This window comes from Vicia villosa, unplaced genomic scaffold, assembly GCF_029867415.1.
Source record: "Vicia villosa cultivar HV-30 ecotype Madison, WI unplaced genomic scaffold, Vvil1.0 ctg.000746F_1_1, whole genome shotgun sequence".
NCBI lineage: Eukaryota > Viridiplantae > Streptophyta > Magnoliopsida > Fabales > Fabaceae > Vicia > Vicia villosa.
In genome coordinates this window covers 687823-700943 of record NW_026705335.1, presented here as the reverse complement: position 1 = coordinate 700943, position 13121 = coordinate 687823, and the positions used below count along the sequence as shown (strand labels likewise).

Here is a 13121-nt window from a genome sequence, read left to right as displayed (position 1 = left end):
CTTCAGGACAGAAAGGAAAAGATCTCGTGCGATCTATGACTCAACATCGACTCGACAACAGGAGAGGATCTCGTACGATCTTCAGGACATAAAGGAAATAGACCTCGTGCGATCTACGACTCAACATCGACTCGACAACAGGAGAGGATCTCGTACGATCTTCAGGACAGAAAGGAAATAGACCTCGTGCGATCTACGACTCAACATCGGGGTTTGGAGAAGGAAATTGGTTCTGAAATGGTTTGCCAGGTTGGAAACTGGGCTTTGAAAGGGTTTTCCAGGTTGGGAACTGGGCTTTGAAAGGGTTCGAAGGTCGGAAGGCAAAGGATTCACAACACGGGGGTTGGACTTGAAAAAGTTTTCCCATACGGGGGAAGGTGTCGCACGCTCGCGAAAAATGAACAGAGTCGCCACCAATATATTTATCCCATAAGGGAAAGGAATATCAGAAAACCTAACAAAGGGTAAGAACAAGGTCTTGCGACCAGAGAATCTAGGTACGGGAGTCGGTTACGCGAGGGGAAGGTGCTAGCACCCCTCACGCCCATCGTACTCGATGGTATCCACCTATGTCTGTTTCTATCTAATGGGTGTATAACTATGTCTATGTCTAAATGCGAATGAATGCAAAATGTAGGGAAAATAAAGAATTGTACTCGCACGGGCCCTACCCCGCTGCCTACGTATCCTTTTCAGGAATCAGAGTTACCGTAGCTCGGCTCACGATTTTCCGTTTGTTTTTGTGTTTTTTAGTTGGGCGGAGTCAACGCTCGCGTTCTTGCACAAGGGGACAGCCTAGGATGCAATGGAACGGAGATAACGATGCCCTTAAGAAGAAGAAAGAGATTGGTTTGTGTCTTTTAGGGTAGATGAGTGATGAACAGTACCCAATACCGGGCCACTCACCACTTTCTCTACTTTGTTTTAGTCTGAACCATTGTTAGGTGTTTTAAAGTGTTTTTGGTTGTATATTTTTTAAGGGATTTTACTTCACGATTCGAATCACATAAAATGTATAATGATCGAGAAGCAGATTAGAGAATGAATCCCACTCACTTCCATCCCATTATGTAATGTTTGAGAAACAGATTAGAGAATGAATCTCACTCATTTCTCTCCCATTAATTAATGTTTGAGAAACAGATTAGGGAATGAATCCCACTCGTTTCTCTCCCATTAAGTAGCGACCGAGAAACAAATTAGGGAATGAATCCCACTCGTTTCTATGCCACTAAGCGATTGAGAAATAGATTAGGGAATGAATCCCACTCATTTCCCTATCGCTTGCTTAATGTGATTCGCATCTTCCTTTTATTAATGTTTTAAAGAGTTGAAAAGAAAAAGAATGCAATAGGGAACTAGATCTAAATTCTAATCTAAGTTGTCTATACAAGTCTAAATCCTAATGTTACCATGGGATAGGTTCTAAAAGAAGCATACAAGTGGTATTAACAAGGTAGGCCAAAAATAAGGCCAAAATCTAAGCAACAAAGTCACACAACAATTATACAGAAACTAGCATGGAAATGGTTACAAAAACAATAAGAGAAGCAATCCAAGTGTTGGTACAAAAATTGACTTAAAAATACTACTATTTTTATGAGTTTTTTATGAAGGAATTTAAATGCCAAAATTAATCTAAAAAAATTCTACTATTTTAATGGTGATTATTGTTTTGGAACCTAAAAATTAAAAGAAGTTCTATGTAAAAACTCTTAAAATGATTGATTAAATTCCACGAATTATCGGCTTTATTATACTCTAAGTCATTTTTATTACTTAAAAAAAGCATACAAAACTATATGAAAAAAGCCTAAAACCAACATGAAAATATGTACACAGGGGGGTGCGAAATTTGAATATGGTGGTGCAGTCAGCAGTCTGGGCGCAGGCCCATTGGGAATAGCCCAATACACTTCTTTGTTGTTTCAGATTTTTCCATGGCCAAAAAATGGTAGTGTAGCGGGCCTTATGGGGGGTGTCAGTAGCGTTTCAATGGAGGCCCAAGATTTGCATCAGATTATTATTACTCAGAATAAAAAACAACTATTTAAATAAAAGAGAAATTGAGAAATTAAGATTTGGGATTAGGGTTTATACGTGAATGAAGGTTCAGAATCTTCACCTCCCTTCTTACGAGCGGCGACGGCGGCGGTGCGAATGGCTTCCTCTTCTCCGATCCTCACTCCTCACGACAGCGGCGCCCTCAATAAATTCCCTTCTCCGGTCTAGTTTTCTCAAAATCTCTCCGATTCACTTCTCTCGCGGCTCAATATTTCGCTCTCGAGTCTCTGTTTTTCGTTTCGGATTGCGTGGATTGTGATGTTATCCTGTTGATGATGAAGATTGAAATTGCGGTTTGGCGGAGGTGATTGAGACGCGTGAAGTGTTGAAGACGAACGATGATGAACGGAGTTGATGTGGTTGTTGTTATGAAGCGTGAAGAGAGGAATGGCGACTCAATCGTGAGACGATGATGAATGTAGCGCTATTGCGAAATTCTCGAAGATGCGGAATCGCAAAATCATGTGATTATAGAGTGCTGCGATTTGATGACATCCACGATGAGAAATTCAAGTAAGTGCACGTTGATCTTTCTCTTTTACATTCTGATTTACATTTCTCCTTCTTCTTCTTGCTGACTTTCGAATTCACACATGTCGCGACGCCGTTGCTCTTGTGATGCAGGGACGAATGATGCGCGATGAACCTTTCCACAAATCAATGAACACTGAGACTCGATGATTGAAGACTTTTCTGTGGATAGAGATGCAGAATCGTGATGAGTTTCTCGTGTAACTGTTTCTGTTAGGATCTTTTCTTGGTTTTCAAGGATGAAGAATGGAGAGAGGGAAGATCGATGATGATTATGAAGAGATGGTGAAGTGATGGAGGTTGAATGATGGTGGTGGTTATGGAGCATGAAGGATTTCTGAGATGGAGAAAATGAAGAATGAGTATGGAGATTATGGTGTGTGAAGAAATGGCCTCCCTGAAAATGAGGCTAATGCAGAATATATAGGTAATCCCTTTTTTCTTCTCCAATTCTGAAATTCTATAACCGATTCTGTTAGGAAGTTTTCAGTTAGTTCTGTTAGAGGTTGTTAGGTTGTTAGGCTGAGCTGGCAGATTTGCAACTGTTTTTTGTATTTCTGTTGAGAGGTTAGTTTTGTTAGAAAAAGTGGTTAGGAAGTTATGAAGGTAGTTATTTTTCCTGTTATGAATGAGGTGATTTTCCGATTCTGCTCTCAGCTAGTTATATGGTAGTTAAGAAATTGTTAAAGGTGGTTAGAGGTGGTTTAGGTTAGTGATGGGAAAGGTTAATAACAAACTGTTAGGAAGTTAATAGGAGTTAATTGAATTGAAAGTGGGTTTATGAAGAAAAATAAAAGGGAAAACAGCTATGTTTAAGAACAGTTAGGGTGATTCAGTTGCAAGTCGAAAGCCTGTTATAGGTTTGCTATTTCTGGTTTTTTCTGTTAATAGCTAGTTAGAACAGCTAGGAAATGTTAGTTTGAATGGATGTTGGTGAAGGGGGCTGTTAGTTTTTGAAACTGTTTATTGGCTGCAAGTTTCATGAAGAAGGAATGGAGGGAGTTGTGTACTGTTTTGAATGTTAGCTTATCCATATGTAGGGCTGTTAGTAGGTTAATGGTTGTGTTTGGGACTGAACCATGGATTAGTGTATGAACTCATGCATTGTAGCAGGTTTGAGTATTATATTTGTTGACTCTGATTTTGCAAACGGGAATCGATCTCTTGAACTGGTGTAATGCCATTGAACTGTTCTAAAATGTGAAGATGTTTGACCGCCTTGTGACAGGTTTTGGTTTACATCTTGTCTGTGAGTTATGCCGGTAACTATTGCAGTCGCTTGTCAATTTTGGTCTGAACCGAAACACATATAGGACTGTCATGGATTGAAATCCTTTGTATTTTTAGTGTTTGTGTGAAACTGATACGTGCCGGTTGATTTGCAGGTTATCTCGGCGTTGGCTTGCTCACTTTGGCTTGTGTATGGCTTGTTTGGAATACCTTTTGATCACTCTGCTGTAAAACTCAGACTCAGCAGCAACCATATTTGAATCAACAATATACTCTATTTTGGGAGATTTATTCAATTTGTTCACAACTCTGTTTGTAATGGCTTCCTTTTTTCTCTTAGCGTAGTGACTTGGATCTTTGTAATGATTTGGAACTGTAATGATTCTTGGATCTTTGTAATGAAGTTTGACTTTGGTTTGAATGTGGATCTTTCTTCAAGTGATTTTGAAATTCACTCTTTACTTCCATTTTCGATTTGAATATTCAACATGCCACTTGGAAACCTGAGTAAACCATAGGGTGAGGTGAAAACTGTCAGAACCCTATGGTAGACATTTGGTTGGAAAGTCAACCTTTTGAGATTAACTTTGACCAAAGTTTGATGCTTTACACAGTGGCTTCCAAAGATGAAATGATTCACCCCAACACCATATAAACTCCGACATTTGCATACAAGCCCAAGTAAAGGCCTTGTAATTCAAATAATCAAATGGTCCAATACTTTAGATGATAGTAAAATCCCAACTGAACCAAGTCGCCAGCGATGATAAGGACTAATTGAAATCCAATATCAAGACTTGAAAACAAAACCAATTCATGGCACTAAAGCCCTAGAACCCCACTGATGATATAGACCAAACCAAGCCCTAATCGGGGTTTTACTCCACGAGGACCTCAAACCAAATGAACCCACACATATAACAACTCTCTTGGTCTTCTGATCCCTTGCCAAATTATCGATGTATGAATGTATGTGTTATGTTGATGCCTTAGTGAGAAGATGATGCAAATGAAGTGAAAAGCATAAGCCAGTTAGAAGTTAAGGGTAGGACAAATTTGGGGTATGACAGCTGCCCCTATTTAATCGACTTAAACCTGAAAGTGAGATTGGCGCTAGCCTTTCGAACATTCGAGGTAGAAGAAGATTAAATATCAAGGTACCAAAAATTTGTCCTGAAGAGAGGATGGTGTAAGTGTTATCTTTATTTTTGTTTTTGATATCTGCTGGGGAAAGAGAATTGTTTTTCTGGTGGAGGAATTTATGGTGAGTAATGGTTGAACGGTGATAGCTCGTAACGTAGCCAATGGTGCCAATACAAGGTTCTCAATGGAAATGATTGTTGTATGAAACTGTGGTTGGAAAAACGGGTTTGATGGAAAGGTAGGACCTATGATCTGCGACTCGAAACTAGGGTAAGGTCAACGGACCTACGACCCACAAGAATTGAAAAAGATGAGGATAAGGTCAACGGACCTACGATCCACAAGAAATGAAAAAGATGAGGATAAGGTCAACGGACCTACGACCCACAAGAAATGAAAAAGATGAGGATAAGGTCAACGGACCTACGATCCACAAGAAATGAAAAAGATGAGGATAAGGTCAACGGACCTACGATCCGCAAGACATGAAAAAGATGAGGATAAGGTCAACGTACCTACGATCCACAAGAATTGGAAAAGATGAGGATAAGGTCAACGGACCTACGATCCACAAGAATTGAAAGAAGGGATGAACATCAACACTGGGGTTGGAGGACATCAACGCTGAGGTTGGAGCGTATCAACACTGAGGTTGGGGCGCATCAACACTGAGGTTGGGGGACATCAACACTGAGGTTGTGAAAAGAAAGGCGTCGACACTGAGGTCGAGGACATCAACACTGAGGTTGGATAAGAAAAGGATAGACATCAACACTGAGGTTGTGAATGACGATTGACATCGACGCAGAGGTCGGCGGAGGAGTGATAGGCATCAACACTGAGGTTGGACAAGGAAAGGATAAGCGTCAACACTGAGGTTGAAAAAGGAAAGGTATCGACACTGAGGTCGAAGGAGGAAAGAATTAATATCAACACTGAGGTTGGAAATTAGTCTTGAAATGGTTTGCCAGGACAGAAGGCAAAGGATACGCCACACGGGGGTTGGATCTAAAAAGCTTTTCCCATACAGGGGAAGGGACCACGGAGACTAGTGACGACTAGACTCGATCAAAAGACATAATCACGAAGATGTTGATGCTGGCGAAGCATAAGAATTACATTAATCCCTCAGGCCAAAGGCGGGGTGTAACTCTTCGAGAGTGGCAATCGTTCGAATTGCCACACACCAAGTATGGTTATTCAAACGGTTGAAAAATGAGATGGGTTGAATGCCCACCCTCATTCGCACTCTAATCTTCGCGCAGCACACGGGAAATAACCTCGGAGACAGAGATTCTGACGAAGAAAGCCAGGAGAGAGAAAATTTCTTTTGGGGATTGAGAATACCAGGTATTGGCACCATGGTTTGAGGAGATTTATGATGTGGTAACAGATATCAATCGGAGTCTGTAAGGACAACTTTTTCTGTGGGGAAGTATTGTTATCTTGATTGAGTGTTGATTTGTATTATCTGGCTTATGCTTTGTATGCATGTTTGAATTTTCTATGGCGTAATGCTCCATTTTGATGGATATGCTACGCTTTTGAGGATGCAATGTTATATGCAAGGGAAACTATATGCAGAGTGCCAAATAAAGGCATTGGAGTGATAGAGAAGCATGATTATTGGAGTCCCTTGCTTGTTGTCTTGAGCTACCAATATGAATTGGTGTTGGAAACCCTACAGTACCAAAGATTATTGGCAACTGCCTCGAGGGTTGGAATATAGCTTTGTTGGGGAGGAAGTGACTTCATCTGACTTTCCCTACACCTTGAACTCCTTGGGGATGGTGAGTTTGAGGAGATTCCCTCGATTCCCCATGTTGAGAATGAGAAATTCATATAAGAAGCCCAGATTGGGGAAGCGGAACAACTCCCATGAGAAATAAACTCATGTGCTTGGGGAGGGACCGAAGTTCCAGGAGAAATAAACTCCTATGATTGAGGAGGGAGCAACAAAACTCAGAAGATTGTGCCCCAAGCTTCGTGGACTATGGAGGAATTTGCCCCAAAGGATCCTTGGAGAGATTTGTCAAATCTCGACGTAACTGCCCTAGATCGGTTGAACCCAAGAGAGATTCCTCGACTTGATTGCCCTAGATTGATGGAAACTTGAACGGATGCCTCAGTTGACAGAGTCTTCACACATCTTGCCCCTTGGAGTAATCAGCCTCTGAAGTGAATGGCTCATGGAATCGATCAACTTTTTCTGCAGTTGTTCATTGTTTGATCTTCCTTGATGCCAAATGTTTATTCACAAGTAAAAGATATTTGTTTTGAAGATGATAATCTAAATGCAATGCTTATGCTAGCTTCGAAATCAAAGTTATTAAAACAAAGTTGTGACATTCAGTGTTTGAATTATTTGTCATATCGATACCAACATGAATGGTAAGCACACATCTAGGAGTCAGTTTTACATAACTTGCTTTTGAAATAAACCCTGCTTCAATTAGGTATTTTAAGGGTTGTAACGTGGCCTGGTTCACGGTTTTAAAAGGAAAGGATTTAAGGCTCAAAGTCTAACCTAACCCACCCATTCTTCGTGATGTTCTCCAGTCCTAAATTCAACTTAACCCGATACGAGCGTTCATCCTTTAATAGGAGTTTGAGATGATTGAGGAACCAATGAAGCCTTCTTGGACATGGCAGTCACTCACTTTCTTTTTGGTGTCTGATCACACGACTTCGTTCCTTTGATGAGGATCTTTATGTTGTAATCCTCGTCTTTTGCTTTGCCTTTCCTTTTTTATTTCCCTAACTTTTGCCTGGACAAATTCTTTTTGAATTTTATTTTGGAGTCCAGCGGGATGCCCTAATTTTGCCTAAGTCACTTGTTTTCAAGTTGTTGACTTAGCGGGCTCTTTTTTTTTTTCAATCTTTTCTTTTTGTTATTGTTGAACAAGTCGAGTGATCCTAAATCTCTGAATTTGTTGGAAATGAGTGACTGCCTCATTCTTTGATTGATGAGGGATTACCATTGTGATATTGATTTTTCTCAACCTTTTGAAAGATAACCATTGTTGTATCCTTGGATGCACACTCCTGATGAATTTTGAATGCTCGATCAGATTAATTGAATGCTACCCTGCCCCTGGGTTAAATGTGAGGTTTTTTTTTTGTATAGAAAAGAAACTCCTACTTCATGGCTCAAAGGGGTTAACGAGGGTTGCACTCCCTTATATCTCCAGTGTTTGGGGATTTGAAACAATGCCTGTACATCCTCAGCAGGGTTTTATTCAAAAGCACATAATTAGAGGTTTTGCGTTTTTATTATTCTTCCATCATTCTCCTTTTGATGTTTTTTGCTTAATTAAGAGTTTGATATCGATAGACAGAAATATATGAGTGAACACGAATGGATTGATTTGAAACTAGCATATGCAGTGCATTTTTTATTATGGTTAAAAACAAACAAGTTTTACATGGAAGAAACACTTAACAAAACAAGGAAAATTACAAATGAAAATGCAGAAATGAATTGATGATTGCCATAGTTGAGGAGGCTTGACTCCGTCTGGACTTGTTGATCTTGAATACTTTTTGTAGCTCCTTACAAACACTTCAGATTACTTCAAAAGAAAACTCCGACGAAGTCACCCAAGAGTTGTAAACTTTTGCCTTACTTTAGGGATTCGAGCAATGCGAGTGATGCAATGCTCAAGATAAGAGTATGTCTTGCTTATCCCTCGTGCGGGAGCCCCAAGCATAATTGCTAGAATAGTAATCACCATCATAAATGGGAAGAATCTTGTATGATCATCAACTCAAGAGAGCCACTTGTGGTGAAGAAGACCCGATACTAGAATCTTAACCAATTGTGATTCCAACAAACAAGGAAACGAATGAGTACAAGGCAATAGAATCACGTCAATTTGTTTCTCATATTCTTCTTGTCTCTGTTAACTAGCAAGGCCACTGAGAAGGAGATCCTGAGAAAAGGCAACTGATATATGAAGTAGAACCTTGAGAATGAGAAGCATTGTGAAGAACACTCTTGATTATCACACGGAAGAAGATTCTGACGAAGTCACCCAAGAATTTGTAATGCTTTAGGGATTCGAGCAAGGCGAATGATGCAATGCTCAAGATAAGAGTGTGTCTTGCTTATCCCTCGTGCGGGAGCCCCAAGCACCATTCAATTTATGTGAAGACCATTTGGAGTGAATGATATCGCTTTGGATTCAATGAGATCTTGGACTTTGCGTTTCAGAATATTACAATCTTCAGTTGAATGTCCAGATGCCCCAGAATGGTACTCACATTTGGCATTTAAGTCATATCCTTGAGGAATCGGTGTTGGAGGGGGTTTAGCCTCCCTTAGTTCGACCAAAGATTCATTGAGTAAATGAGAGAGCAGTTGACTGTAGGTCATAGGAATCGGGTCAATCTTTCTTGGTGGTCTTCTCGGCCTTCGTGGACCCTGTTGTTGGTAATTTTGGTGATAGTTAGGAACATGAACCTGAGGATAAGCAGGGAGTTCCTCTTCTCCATTCGCTGAAATTGCATTTGTTTCACTTTTCTCTTCTTCAGTGAATTCGGAAACAATAGCAATGTCTTGGATTTTACCCATCTTTAAGGCGTTTTCAATTCGTTCTCCTACGACAACCAAACTTGAGAATTCGGAGGAAGCACATCCAATCATCATGTTCAGATAAGGATCTTTCAGAGTATTCATGAACATGTCTACAAGCTCTCGTTCCAAGAGTGGAGGTTGGACTCTGGAAGCTAATTCTCTCCACCTTTGTGCATACTCTTTGAAAGACTCATTAACTTTCTGAGTTAAACTTTGGAGTTGTAGTCTAGTAGGAGCCATATCGCTGTTGTACTTGTAATGCTTGAGAAAAGCCTCTGCTAATTCATCCCATGTGCGGACATGGGTTCGTTCAAGTCGCGTATACCACTCAAGGGATGCCCCACTTAGGCTATCCTGAAAGAAGTGCATTAGAAGCTTATCATTTTCTGCATACGGAGCCATTTTGTTGCAGAATGCCTTGATGTGACTCATCGGACAAGTGGTACCCTTGTATTTCTCAAAACTGGGGACTTTGAACTTATCAGGAATCTTGATATCAGGCACTAGGCACAAATCAATAGCATTTAAACCTGAGGAGCTTCGACCTTCTAAAGCATTCAACCTTTCTTCCAGAAGATGGAATTTTCTCTCATTTTCCTCGATCGGGAACTTGAAAGCCTCCAGTTCAGAATCGTTCTCATGACGTGAATCCTCCTTGTTATGAATTTCCACAGGCACAGGTTTTGACCCCCCATTAGCAACAGTGGTCGGAGTACCATTAGCCAACTTAGCAACACTTTGTCTGAGCTCTTCTTGCCCCTGAATAACAACATGGAGAGTCTCCAAGAGTTGGTTCATCCTCTCCCCCATAGTATCCATGTCCTTACGAAGTTCAACCTGATTTTGTTCAAGACGGTCCATGATTATCCTCTGATTAATCCTTGTATGATACGGATGTAGGGAAGTCAAATTTGTTGATGAAGCAGAAATCTGGATTGAAAAGGACCCCAATAAGCTTCTGATAGAACTATGAAATGCATGATAATATGAATGCATGTTTCATTTATGAGAGATCCTAAAGTCTTTTCACAATCTTTCATTTTCTTTCTTTCTTTTTTTTATCTCTTTTTTTTTTTTTGTATAGAATGTCTTTTCTTTTCTTTTTCGCTTTTCTATTTCCTTTTTCTTTTTCTCCCTTTTTTTTGGAAATAGACTTCAGGATCTTTCATAAATGGAGTGGATACAACAATGATGTTATGCAATGCAAAGGCATGGGATCAAGGTCCATATAATCTTAGTAACCACTATACAATCCTCTGAATAACTGATACAGGTCAAATGTCACAGGATCAAAGTTCCGGCATAGGTGCCACACAACCACAGGAATAATAGTCACCAACAGAACAGAATAGTCACCAACGGTACCTGTCATGTATATCCCTCCCCACTCACGGGTGTAGTCTAGGTCAAGGTAGGTCAATGGCTTCCAGCGTTATCAGTTCTCCTGAAACACCATCATTGTCGCAAATACATGCCAACAACGGTATCTCATTTGAACCTCGGCTGGTCGTGGGTCTCATGATCGCAATCAACAGAACCTGACATTCTGTTGGCGTCATGACTATCCACTCTATCCTAGGTATCCTATGTGTCAACTCTGGCCTGGGTATTGGGCCTTTTACCTCATAGAATCATCCCACCCAACCTGCAAAACAAAACAGAAAAATATGTGGCCCCCACGGGGACCCATAATATAGTCCAGATGCATGCGGAAAGTAAACATGATATGAAAAATATATACAAGATGTAAACATGTACACAAGATGTAAACACATAAACAAATAAATACACCCAATAAACGAAACAAACAAAGGCTAGGATCGACTTGCTTAGGTAATCCCCAGCAGAGTCGCCAGCTGTCGCACGCTCGCGAAAAATGAACAGAGTCGCCACCAATATATTTATCCCATAAGGGAAAGGAATATCAGAAAACCTAACAAAGGGTAAGAACAAGGTCTTGCGACCAGAGAATCTAGGTACGGGAGTCGGTTACGCGAGGGGAAGGTGCTAGCACCCCTCACGCCCATCGTACTCGATGGTATCCACCTATGTCTGTTTCTATCTAATGGGTGTATAACTATGTCTATGTCTAAATGCGAATGAATGCAAAATGTAGGGAAAATAAAGAATTGTACTCGCACGGGCCCTACCCCGCTGCCTACGTATCCTTTTCAGGAATCAGAGTTACCGTAGCTCGGCTCACGATTTTCCGTTTGTTTTTGTGTTTTTTAGTTGGGCGGAGTCAACGCTCGCGTTCTTGCACAAGGGGACAGCCTAGGATGCAATGGAACGGAGATAACGATGCCCTTAAGAAGAAGAAAGAGATTGGTTTGTGTCTTTTAGGGTAGATGAGTGATGAACAGTACCCAATACCGGGCCACTCACCACTTTCTCTACTTTGTTTTAGTCTGAACCATTGTTAGGTGTTTTAAAGTGTTTTTGGTTGTATATTTTTTAAGGGATTTTACTTCACGATTCGAATCACATAAAATGTATAATGATCGAGAAGCAGATTAGAGAATGAATCCCACTCACTTCCATCCCATTATGTAATGTTTGAGAAACAGATTAGAGAATGAATCTCACTCATTTCTCTCCCATTAATTAATGTTTGAGAAACAGATTAGGGAATGAATCCCACTCGTTTCTCTCCCATTAAGTAGCGACCGAGAAACAAATTAGGGAATGAATCCCACTCGTTTCTATGCCACTAAGCGATTGAGAAATAGATTAGGGAATGAATCCCACTCATTTCCCTATCGCTTGCTTAATGTGATTCGCATCTTCCTTTTATTAATGTTTTAAAGAGTTGAAAAGAAAAAGAATGCAATAGGGAACTAGATCTAAATTCTAATCTAAGTTGTCTATACAAGTCTAAATCCTAATGTTACCATGGGATAGGTTCTAAAAGAAGCATACAAGTGGTATTAACAAGGTAGGCCAAAAATAAGGCCAAAATCTAAGCAACAAAGTCACACAACAATTATACAGAAACTAGCATGGAAATGGTTACAAAAACAATAAGAGAAGCAATCCAAGTGTTGGTACAAAAATTGACTTAAAAATACTACTATTTTTATGAGTTTTTTATGAAGGAATTTAAATGCCAAAATTAATCTAAAAAAATTCTACTATTTTAATGGTGATTATTGTTTTGGAACCTAAAAATTAAAAGAAGTTCTATGTAAAAACTCTTAAAATGATTGATTAAATTCCACGAATTATCGGCTTTATTATACTCTAAGTCATTTTTATTACTTAAAAAAAGCATACAAAACTATATGAAAAAAGCCTAAAACCAACATGAAAATATGTACACAGGGGGGTGCGAAATTTGAATATGGTGGTGCAGTCAGCAGTCTGGGCGCAGGCCCATTGGGAATAGCCCAATACACTTCTTTGTTGTTTCAGATTTTTCCATGGCCAAAAAATGGTAGTGTAGCGGGCCTTATGGGGGGTGTCAGTAGCGTTTCAATGGAGGCCCAAGATTTGCATCAGATTATTATTACTCAGAATAAAAAACAACTATTTAAATAAAAGAGAAATTGAGAAATTAAGATTTGGGATTAGGGTTTAT

The 13121-nt window shown here is 39.9% G+C and overlaps 1 long non-coding RNA gene across 1 annotated transcript; it reads left to right on the top strand.

Moving 5' to 3' along the window:
* Window positions 1-2098: 2098 nt before the first annotated feature.
* LOC131630877 (uncharacterized) lies at window positions 2099-4244 on the top strand. Its single transcript, XR_009292537.1, has 3 exons — window positions 2099-2577; window positions 2689-3022; window positions 3981-4244. It is a non-coding gene; the product is annotated as an uncharacterized LOC131630877 (long non-coding RNA).
* The last annotated feature ends 8877 nt before the right edge of the window (window positions 4245-13121 follow it).